The 12215-nt window shown below is 45.2% G+C and overlaps 1 protein-coding gene across 2 annotated transcripts in view; it reads right to left on the bottom strand.

The window, feature by feature from the left end:
* The window catches only part of TMEM198 (transmembrane protein 198), a 104780-nt gene extending 93335 nt beyond the window's left edge, over nt 1-11445 (bottom strand). Inside the window, exon 1 of one of the 2 annotated variants that reach the window (XM_068245949.1) lies at nt 11338-11445. The gene's annotated coding sequence lies outside the window, so the exon portion shown is untranslated. Of the gene's footprint in view, nt 1-11116; nt 11184-11337 lie in introns of those variants that run through there. The other variant, XM_068245948.1, reaches the window with a different exon arrangement.
* Between the last annotated feature and the right edge of the window lie 770 nt (nt 11446-12215).

The raw sequence follows: 12215 nt of genomic DNA, 5'->3' as shown, positions 1-12215 counted from the left end.
GACAGCCGTCAGAGCGCCTGCGCAGGAGCCAGGAAGGTAAATATTACGTCGCCGCTGCACGGAGGTCTGCAGCGAGACCCCTGACTGATGGAGGACGGTGTGGGAAGCCTCATTAGGATCCGGAGGCTTCCCCCACCCGAGGCGAGTACCCCCCAGGGGACGTTTTGTCGTTACAGTTCCTCTTTAAATGCTTTCTTTGCTTCTGTCTTCACAAAGGAAACAGCACTGTTGCAAATTACAGGGGCAGAAGAGTCTCAATCTTCTAACTGTAATATGAAATACTTAACGCAGGAAGAAGTAAAGGCAAGACTAAATAAATTAAAAATAGACAAGGCACCTGGCCCGGATGGCATGCATCCTCGGGTCCTAAGGGAATTAAGTTCAGTTATAGCTAAGTCCCTTTATCGTATCTTTTGTGACTCTCTTGCAACTGGCAGAGTCCCAGTGGATTGGCGTACAGCCCACGTTTTCCCATTATTTAAGAAGGGCAAAAAAATCCGATCCAAGAAATTATAGACCTGTAAGCTTAACATCAGTTGTATGCAAACTATTTGAGGGGTTACTAAGAGATACTATACATGACTTCATAGTAGAAAATAATCTTATTTCTCAGCATCAACATGGGTTTACTAAAGACAGGTCCTGTTTCACTAACATGCTCAGCTTTTATGAGGTAGTGAATGCTAATATGGATATTGGGAATGCTGTAGATGTGATATACATGGACTTTGCAAAGGCCTTCGACACTGTTCCCCACAGAAGTCTGGTGCAAAAGTTGAGGATGCAAGGACTGGGGAAGAGTTTGTGTGCATGGATAGAGAACTGGCTAATGGACAGAAAACAAAGAGTTGTGGTCAATGGATCGTACTCAAAATGGGAGACTGTTAGCAGTGGGGTCCCACAGGGGTCTGTACTGGGTCCAGTGCTCTTCAATTTATTTATTAATGACCTAGTAGATGCAGTAGTGAGCAATGTTGCTATTTTTGCAGATAATACAAAATTGTGCAGAATCATCAACTCTCAGGAAGATAGTGTCATATTGCAACAGGATCTGGATAGGATGGCTATAAGGGCACATACATGGCAGATGAAGTTCAATGTTGACAAATGTAAAGTCATGCATTTTGGTCGTACCAATGGTCTAGCACCATACAAAATAAATGGGATACAGTTGGGGACATCAAACTTGGAGAAGGACTTAGGAGTACTCATCGACAACAAGTTACATAATCCTACTCAATGCCAAGCCGCTGCAGCTAAAGTGAACAAAATTTTGGGATGCATTAAAAGGGAAATAAAAACTCGAGATGCTAGCATAATATTGCCTCTGTTTGACTCTCTAGTAAGGCCACATCTGGAATATGGAATTCAGTTCTGGGCACCACATTACAAAAAAGATATTGCAGTTTTAGAGCAGGTGCAGAGACGAGCAACAACATTGATACGTGGGATGGAAGGTCTCACTTACCAAGAAAGGTTACATAAACTGGGTTTATTTAGTCTAGAGAAAAGACGCCTTAGAGGAGATCTAATTAACATGTATAAATACATCAGAGGGCAATATAATAGCTTGGCGGATGAGCTTTTTGTCCCTAGGCCTTCTCAAAGGACTAGAGGACATGATCTGCGCATGGAGGAAAAACGTTTTAGCCATTTATTTAGGAAAGGGTTCTTTACAGTAAGAGTGATTAAGATGTGGAATGCATTGCCACAGGAAGTCGTTATGGCAAACTCTATACCTGCATTTAAAGGGGGCTTAGATGCTTTCCTTGCGTTGAAAGACATCCATGGCTACAATTACTAGGTAATGCCTAATGATGTTGATCCAGGGATTTTATCTGATTGCCATCTGGAGTCAGGAAGGAATTTTTCCCTTTTGGGGCTAATTGGACCATACCTTGTGGGGTTTTTTTTGCCTTCCTCTGGATCAACAGGGGTATGGGGGGAACGGGCTGGAGTTGTACTTTGTACTGGTTGAACTCGATGGACGTATGTCTTTTTTCAACCAAAATAACTATGTAACTATATCCCTTGACTGGCTGAGCGTATTACGTCGGCTGAGGCGGCAAATAACAATCGCTTCAGTCAATAACCAGGCAGTGTGTACGTCATTCAGCAACCCACAATGCCGCCCAACCCAGGAGCGATCTGCCGGACGAATCTACTCACCCTCAGCGATGCCAATCCCCCACTGAGTCTATTGTTAGTGCCGCTCCCCTTCCTGCGACGTCATGCTCGCATCCCTCCCCCCCCCCACACACACACACACACATAGCAACAGTGTGTGTCGTTAGCTACACAGGTCCTGATCCCTGATGGGCAACATCCATCAAAGGTGTGTACGCACCTTCAGGCCCGGTACACACCATGCAATTTCCCATCAAAACTAATGTGTCCAATCAGTAATTCATGACTGCTCCGTTTATCTCCTGATGAATAGCAGGAACGATTTTGTGCAGTAGTGATCAGGTCCTAAGGGAATTAAGTTCAGTTATAGCTAAGTCCCTTTATCTTATCTTTTGTGACTCTCTTTCAACTGGCAGAGTCCCAGTGGATTGGCGTACAGCCCACGTTTTTCCATTATTTAAGAAGGTCAAAAAATCAGATCCAGGAAATTATAGACCTGTAAGCTTAACATCAGTTGTATGCAAACTATTTGAAGGGTTACTAAGAGACTATACATGCCTTCATAGTAGAAAATAATCTTATTTCTCAGCATCAACATGGGTTTACTAAAGACAGGTCCTGTTTCACTAACATGCTCAGCTTTTATGAGGTAGTGAATGCTAATATGGATATTGGGAATGCTGTAGATGTGATATACTTGGACTTTGCAAAGGCCTTCGACACTGTTTCCCACAAAAGTCTGGTGCAAAAGTTGAGGATGCAAGGACTGGGGAAGAGTTTGTGTGCATGGATAGGGAACTGGCTAATGGACAGAAAACAAAGAGTTGTGGTCAATGGATCATACTCAAAATGGGAGACTGTTAGCAGTGGGGTCCCACAGGGGTCTGTACTGGGTCCAGTGCTCTTCAATTTATTTATTAATGACCTAGTAGATGCAGTAGTGAGCAATGTTGCTATTTTTGCAGATGATACAAAATTGTGCAGAATCATCAACTCTCAGGAAGATAGCGACATATTGCAACAGGATCTGGATAGGATGGCTATAAGGGCACATAAATGGCAGATGAAGTTCAATGTTGACAAATGTAAAGTCATGCATTTTGGTCTTACCAATGATCTAGCACCATACAAAATAAATGGGATACAGTTGGGGACATCAAACTTGGAGAAGGACTTTGGAGTTCTCATCGACAACAAGTTAAAGGATACCCGAACTGACATGTGACATAATGAGATAGACATGTGTATGTACAGTGCTTAGCACACAAATAGCTATGCTGTGTTCCTTTTTTTCTTTCTCTGCCTGAAGGAGTTAAATATCAGGTATGTAAGTGGCTGACTCAGTCCTGACTCAGACAGGAAGTGACTACAGTGTGACCCTCACTGATAAGAAATTCTCCTTTTTATCTCTTTCTTGCTCTCAGAAGCCATTTTCAGCTAGGAAAGTGTTTTATAGTTGGAATTTCTTATCAGTGAGGGTCACACTGTAGTCTCTTCCTGTCGGAGTCAGGACTGAGTCAGACACTTACATACCTGATATTTAACTCTTTCAGGCAGAGAAAGAAAAAAAATGAACACAGCATAGTTATTTGTGTGCTAGGCACTGTACATACACATGTCTATCTCATTATGTCACATGTCAGTTCGGGTATCCTTTAAATAATCGTACTCAATGCCAAGCTGCTGCAGCTAAAGCTAATAAAATTTGGGGATGCATTAAAAGGGAAATAAAAATTCGAGATGCTAGCATAATATTGCCCCTGTTTAACTCTCTAGTAAGGCCACATCTGGAATATGGAATTCAGTTCTGGGCACCACATTACAGGAAAGATATTGCAGTTTTGGAGCAAGTGCAGAGACGAGCAACAAAATTGATGCGAGGGATGGAAGGTCTCACTTACCAAGGTTAGATAAACTAGGTTTATTTAGTCTACAAAAAATACGCCTTAGAGGGGATCTAATTAACATGTATAAATACATCAGAGGGCAATATAAAAGCTTGGCGGATGAGCTTTTTGTCCCTAGGCCTTCTCAAAGGACTAGAGGACATGATCTGCACATGGAGGAAAAACGTTTTAGCCATTTATTTAGGCAAGGGTTCTTTACAGTAAGAGTGATTAAGACGTGGAATGCATTGCCACAGGAAGTAGTTATGGCAAATTCTATACCTGCATTTAAAGGGGGCTTAGATGCTTTCCTTGCGTTGAAAGACATCCATGGCTACAATTACTAGGTAATACCCAATGATGTTGATCCAGGGATTTTATCTGATTGCCATCTGGAGTCGGGAAGGAATTTTTCCCTTTAGGGGCTAATTGGATCATGCCTTGTAAGGGTTTTTCGCCTTCCTCTGGATCAACAGGGATATGTGAGAGAGCAGGCTGGAGTTGTACTTTGTTCTCTGGTTGAACTCGATGGACGTATGTCTTTTTTCAACCCAAATAACTATGTAACTATGATCGGAAGATCAATCCTGTTCTCAATCGGGAGTTGATCGGACCTGTCAGAAATTATCGATCGAACTGTCGATCTGATGGGAAATTGCACGGTGTGTACCGGGCCTTACATTCGCAGTGGCTGTGCTGTCTGATGGTCAGGTCCCTCTTCGGAAACATATCAGGACGGAAGCAGAGGCGGCGGTTATGTAACACATCTTTGGCAGCGCGGATGTCCATAATGGACAAGGCTGACACTTGCGCTGCTCCTGTTTGCAGATGCGGCCATGTGTGAAAGCCCTGGATAGCGGGAGGAGGTTCTGCTCCAGAGGACAGGCGTCCATCCCTTCCTCCAAGCGGTAAATAGGCTCAGGAGAATACATTAGAGCCTAACCTAAAACCTTTTCTATAGCACCGCTGTTTACTTGGCTAAATATAACCTGTCAAGAATCTGCTTCCGCTTCTGACACAGAATACATGAGAAGCACCAGCACGGCTCGGGGGGGGGGGGGGGGGGGGGGGGGGGGGACAGATCCTTCTGTCCTACTAATACTTTCTCATTTATTATTATTATTGACACATGTAGTGCTATTACCTTTCGTTAGGGCTGGAGCTACCATAGAGGCAAAGGGGCAGTGGCGGCTCCAGCTTCTTATTTTTGGAGGGGCACTAAGGGGGCAACCTGGCTGGCTGGTGGGGCCCATTTGGGTGATCAAAATCAATATTTTCATGACGAGCTTTAGATATTTTTTGCCTAACTTAGGTGATAAAATTAAGGCTTACTAGTTCTGCAATGATAGGAACCAAATGTAAACCTCACAAACAGAACTCAGAGGCTTTTGAGCAGAGCAGATAGTCCAAATGATGGTGCTATTGTGGAAAAAAAAAGTTACCTGCAGATGTACAGTACTTGGCTAATTTTCTGGCATGCTTTAATACTTACTTACTAGCAAGATGTTCCTGAGTAGACAGATCACAGACAAATCACTCCAGCCCCCAACCTGTGTCTCAAGACTCTACAAGCAAGGGGAGTGGGAAGAGGTAGGAGGGAAACACTGCATGTGTAATTCCTTATCTTAGTAGGTAAGCATTGCTGGAGACTAGAGCCTATATTTTACAGACAGGAATTTTTGAATCAGGATGGAGAGTTTTTTTACAGACCCTTTACTGTTCACTGAAGGCTGCTGGAGCCTGGAAACAGTTAACTGTATGCTACTGGTTGGGGGAGGGCACAGTGATTCCGAGGGGGAGCCAGTGCTCCAGTGTGCCGCAGTGTAGCAGCGCCCATGCAATTGCCCCAACTCCCTGCGTCCTGCTATGCCCCCCTCAGTCCCCATGTACTTCTGTGTCCTCCTCTGTCCCCCTGCATCCTCCTCTGTCCCCGTTTCCTCCTCTGTCCCCCTGCTTCCTCCTCTGTCCCCCTGCATCCTCCTCTGTCCCCCTGCATCCTCCTCTGTCCTTCTGCTTCCTTCTCTGTCCCCCTGCGTCCTCCTCTGTCCCCATGTACTTCTGTGTCGTCCTCTGTCCCCGTGTCCTCCTCTGTCCCCTGCATCCTCCTCTGTCTCCCTTCTTCCTCCTCTGTCCCCCTGCTTCCTCCTCTGTCACCCTGCTTCCTCCTCTGTCCCCCTGCATCCTCCTCTGTCCCCCTGCTTCCTTCTCTGTCCCCCTGCGTCCTCCTCTGTCCCCATGTCCTCCTCTGTCCCCCTGCATCCTACTCTGTTCCCCTGCTTCCTTCTCTGTCCCCCTGCGTCCTCCTCTGTCCCCATGTCCTCCTCTGTCCCCATGTCCTCCTCTTTCTCCCTTCTTCCTCCTCTGTCCCCCTGCTTCCTCCTCTGTCCCTCTGCGTCCTCCTCTGTCTACCAGCAATAGGAGCTGTGCATTGTTCCTCAGTGCGGATTCAGTGCACTATGGTGAAGATCCGGTAACTTAAAATACTTAAACACCTTTTACTGGTGGTCTTGCAGGCAGGACCACAGCTCCGTCATTGGGGCCAATCACTGCACTCGCTGAGTAGCAGTGGCCTATCACATCCGAAAAATATGGTACTCAAAATAATTTTTAAAGAGCAGTTTCCTGTACTTTTTGGCACTTTTTTCAAATGCAAAATGCTGAAAAGTTATTTTAAATAAAATAACTAAAGACTATTCAACAAAAAATTTCCCCTGGGGGTATTCGCTTCGGGAGGGGGATGCCTCAGGGTCCCAATGAGGCTTCCCCCATCCCTGTAGCTGCAGGCAGTCCAGCGATGGCTCCCCCGAAGTGTCAAGCCTGTCAATATATTGATATATTTACCTTCCCGGCTCCAGCGGGGGCGCTGTTGTGGCTCTCAGCACGGAGGTAGACGGAAATAGCCGATCTCTGTCGGGTCCGCTCTACTACGCAGGCACAGGAGACTTGCACCTGTGCAGTAGAGCGGATCGACAGCGATCGGCTATTTCCACTTATCTCCGAGCGGAGAGCCGATACTGCGCCTGCGTTGGAGCAGGGAAGGTAAATATTTACATCCCCGCTATTCGGAGGGGCACAGCGAGACCGCCGTGGGACACAGGAGGACAGGGGAAGCCTCGATAGGATCCGGAGGCAACCCCCACCCGAGGTGACTACCCCCCAGGGGAACTTTTTTTAGTTACAAGTTTTCATTAAAGAGAAGATGAAAAATTATCTCCTAGGAGAAATCTCAGGAGTGAATTGAATAAGAGCCAAATAAGTGTTTTGTGTGTTTGTTTGATCTATTGAGTATTAAGGTCATAATCGCAAATGGCTCCTTTAAAAACAATGAAGCATTATTAAAATTCCAACACAATAGCCATCATGATTCAGAGAAGTGTGGAGGTGAATACAGACAGTGGTTACACTTAGTATAGATAGATACATTATACACTTAGGTGCCATTGCCAGCAAAACAAGTAATAGCTTCTAAAGCCTTTTAAAGGCTTATGAACAAACAACTTGCTTTGCTTGCTATTGCACCTAAGTGTATAATGCATCTATACTAAGCGTTGGCACTGTCTGTATTCACAGCTACAGTCCTTTGAGTTATGACGGCTATTCTGCTGGAATTTTAATAACCTTTTAGGTGTGATAAGAAAATGATTGTTCTTTTATAGGAGTTAATTGTTATGACCTTTTTAGGGTGCAATGAGTTTCATGTTCTTTTTCCCTTGTCTTTCCCCTGTGTGCATGAAAAAAGGGCCCGGCTGGATAACGAACTCTTAATAACGAGAAACATCGTTGTCAGACTTGGTTAACGATAAAGTTTTAAAAACAGATGGGAGATAATAACGAGAAGATATTAAAGAGGAACTCCAGTGAAAATAATGTAATAAAAAAAGTGCTTCATTTTTACAATAATTATGTATAAATGATTTAGTCAGTGTATCCCCATTGCAAAATATTTCCTCTCCCTGATTTAAATTCTGACATTTATCACATGGTAACTTTTTTTACTGCTGGCAAGTGATGTCACTGGAAGGAGATGCTGCTTGCTTTTTTGGCATTTGTAAACCGCTGTTATTTCCCACAATGCAACAAGGCTCCCACAGTGTGATATCAGCACCATGGTCCTGACATCACACTGTGGGAGGGGTTTCACCACAATATTAGCCATACAGAGCCCCCTGATGATCCGTTTGAAAAAAGATAAAGACTTCCCATGGGAAAGAGGGTATCAGCTACTGAATGGGATGAAGTTCAATTCTTAAATACGGTTTCTCCTTAAAGGGACACTTAAGTCAAACAAAAAAAAAATGAGTTTTACTCACCTGGGGCTTCCAATAGCCCGCTGCAGCTGTCCGGTGCCCTCGCCGTCTCCCTCCGATCCTCCTGGCCCCGCCGGCAGCCACTTCCTGTTTCGGTGACAGGAGCTGACAGGCTGGGGACGCGAGTGATTCTTCGCGTTCCTGGCCACAATAGCGCCATCTATGCTGCTATAGCATATATCATATACCATATAGCAGCATAGAGGGTGCTAATGTGTCTGGGAATGCGAAGAATCACTCGCGTCCCCAGCCTGTCAGCTCCTGTCAACGAAACAGGAAGTGGCTGCTGGTGGGGCCAGGAGGATCGGAGGGAGACAGCGAGGGCACCGGACAGCTGCAGGGGGCTATTGGAAGCCCTAGGTGAGTAAAACTCATTTTTTTTATTTGACTTAAGTGTCCCTTTAACGTTAAAAATTGTCACGTAATTCAAGAATACAACTTAACCCAACCCTACTCTCACACAGAACCCTCCCCTGGTGGTGCTTATAACTAACCACTCCCTTGGTGGTGCCTAACCCTAACCACCCCTCGGTGGTGCCCAACCCTAAACCCCCCCCCCAGTGTTGCCTAAAACTAACCGTTGCCTGGGTGGTGCTTAACCCTAACCACTCCCCCTGGTGGTGCCTAACCCTAATCCACTCCTCTGCAGAATCACCCTTTTACACATAGAAACGATATCTTTGATAACATAAAATCTGTACATACAAATGAAATATGACAAAAACTATAACGTTGCAAGCTTCTAAAATGATAACTTACTCCAAAAACTGTAATGTTCTAATGTTGTTAACGTTATTTATTGGGCGCCCTTTCTTCTGCTTTTTTCTCCGTATTAACGATACTTGCATTAAAGTCTATGGCGGTGCCCTTCTCGTCCACTAGCCGTCCTAAACAAATAAGACCCTTAAGGTGGCCATACATAAGGGGACTTGGCGTCCAATCGACCATCTGATTTGATACTTATTATCGAATCAGATGAAAATCAGTGCTGCCACAAACATCTCCGTTTGACGATTCGACTTATTTCGGGATAAGATTGGTTGAATTTATCAATCAGACATGCTGAGAAATCTCGGGTCGACGTCAATCGGGTGCGCAGCGGTAACGGCGTGCAATAATTTGGAACAATAAATGCGATGGAACCCCCAGTAGAATCAATCGAATATAGTTATTTCACCATCCACGCAGGGTTGGTTGTAGTTACAATTAACCTGGGGGGCCCTCCAATAGACCCACCTCCCCAGTTGGCTCCAGGCCCTGGAGCAATTGTCCAGTTTGCCCCTATGGAAGTTCTGGTTCTGTATCCACCTTGTCATTACATACTTACCTCGTCATAAGTTCTTCTCAGAAGCTCACCATTTTCTTCTTACAGTGATTCCTTCCATTTCTGACAAGATTTTGTCAGAACTGAAATATATCAGTTTCTGTCAATTATAGATTAGCCTACTCAGCGGTATGGACGAATATATATACGTCCATCACCGCCGGAGGTCGCCGCTCAGGCCCTGCTGGGCCGATTTTTGCGAAATAAAAAGCAGCACACGCAGCCGGCACTTTGCCAGCCGCGTGTGCTGCCTGATCGCCGCCGCTCTGCGGCGATCCGCCGCGAGCAGCGGCGAAAGAGGGTCCCCCCCAGCCGCCCGAGCCCTGCGCAGCCGGAACAAAAGTTCCGGCCAGCGCTAAGGGCTGGATCGGACGCGGCTGACGTCAGCTGACGTCACTCCGCTCGTCGCTATGGCGACGATGTAAGCAAAACAAGGAAGGCTGCTTATTGCGGCCTTCCTTGTTTATTCTGGTCACCGGAGGCGATCAGAATGACGCTTCCGGAGCGCCCTCTAGTGGGCTTTCATGCAGCCAACTTTCAGTTGGCTGCATGAAAGTTTTTTTTTTATTTAAAAAAAAACCTCCCGCAGCCGCCCTGGCGATCTTAATAGAACGCCAGGGAGGTTAGTTGTTGTCAATTATAGCTGAAAGGACAACTGATGAGCAAGGTAATATCCATGTTTCCCCATGGCTCAAGTGGGCGATATTACAGTTTAATAGTGTGCTGACTCGGAAGCTGTTATGGGGTCTTCACTGTTTTCAAAATGGAGGATGGAGAATTCTATTGATCACAGTGGACAAATAGGACACAGGAGAGGAGAAAGAGATGGATGAGTAGACTACATGGGAGGTAAGTATGATGTGTGTATGTTTATTTTTACTTTTATTTTTCCGTTCAGGTTTGCTGTAAGATTGATTTTAGTGTGTTTTACTGATTGAATTTACATGAGAAAAACACTTCGGTCACACATCTCATCCTCTCTAGAGTCAAATACAAAAAAAATGGTCAATTGTACCTTTACAGATATGGGTTGCCTGGACTGTATACTGTATATATGACAGTTGCCTAGACTGTGTATATGTGACAGGTTCCACTTTTAACTCACTTCACCATCAACACCTTAACCCAGGCGGTGACAATGAGCACAGCTGCAGGACAGGATGGTGAGGGTAAAGGTCAGAGTGACAGGGTATTGCCTGTCCTGATGAAGAGGTCCCAGGAGAGAGAATAGATTAGGAAGTGTGTAGAGATAGCAGACACAGGACCCAGGGAAAGATACTAATGCAAATCTCCCTCCTGACAGATTAGACTTGAAGCCACCCGCCTTAGGCAGGGGAACAGGATCCGCAGGAGGAAGTAGCTGCCGGGTGTGGGGGTGATGTGTTCAGCAGTCTCGGGTGCTCGTGCACCAATCACTTACAGAAAATCTGTAACAAACCCCCCCCCCCCCCCAACCCCTGGGGGACACTTACCTCAGGAGGGGAAGGCCTCTAGATCCTAAAGTGGCTTCCCCATCCTCTTCACCCTCCGGGATCCAGCGCTAGAAGCCCCTGAACAGCGGAGAGTTAAAGGGGCACTACAGTGAAAAACTGTAAAATTTAAAATATGTGCAAACATATACAAATAAGAAGTACATTTTTTTCTGAGTAAAATGAGCCGTAAATGACTTTTCTCCTATAATGCTGTCACTTACAGTAGGCGGTAGAAATCTGACAGGCTTTGGACTAGTCCATCTCTCCATAGGGGATTCTCAGCAAGGCTTTTATTCTTTATAAAGATATTCCCAAAAAAGGATTTAAACAATGATGCTGACCAGCTTCCCTCCTCGCTACACAGTTTTTTGGCAGTTGGACAGAGCAACTGCCATTCACTAAGTGCTTTTGCAAAGAAATATATCCCTGAGAATCCCCTATAAAGAGATGGACTAGTCCAAAACCTGTCGCTTCTGTCAGATTTCTACTACCTACGGTAAGTGACAGCAGCATAGGAGAAAAGTAATTTATGGCTCATTTTACTCTGGAAAAAATATACTTATTTGAATATGTTTGCACATATTTAAAATTTTACAGTTTTTCGCTGTAGTGTCCCTTTAAATATTTACCTACCGTGATCCAGTGCAGGTGCAGTAACGGCTTTGCAATCGAGCTCAGGCGCAAATAGCCCAGCCCAATCAGGTCTGCTCTGCTGCTCAGATGATTCATGCCTGCACAGTACAGCGGACCAGATTGGGCACTGCGATTTCTGCCTGAGCTCGATTGGAAAGCCGCTACTGCACCTGCACTGGATCGCGGTAGGCCACGTTATAGACATTTTGGAGTTTTCTCCGTTTATTGCCTGAGGAAGTGGGAGTGTACCCGCGAAACGCGTTGCAAAAATGAGTTTGTGTTTAAAAAATGTTATTTGTGATATAAATAACGGATTCCTGTCTGTTTTACCTTGAGGGAGGTAAGTCCACCGCTTCCCCCCATTTAAACGGTTTTTAGATGTTTTTATTCTATCTTGGCGCCTCCGTTCAAAGATATTCTCTAAAATATACAGTATAGCTATAGGAAGTAAATCTGATGCTGAAAC

The sequence above is a fragment of the Hyperolius riggenbachi genome, chromosome 7 (assembly GCF_040937935.1).
Source record: "Hyperolius riggenbachi isolate aHypRig1 chromosome 7, aHypRig1.pri, whole genome shotgun sequence".
Classification (NCBI taxonomy): domain Eukaryota; kingdom Metazoa; phylum Chordata; class Amphibia; order Anura; family Hyperoliidae; genus Hyperolius; species Hyperolius riggenbachi.
The sequence above is the reverse complement of the archived record's forward strand: the minus strand, read 5'-3'. Positions and strand labels throughout refer to the sequence as shown.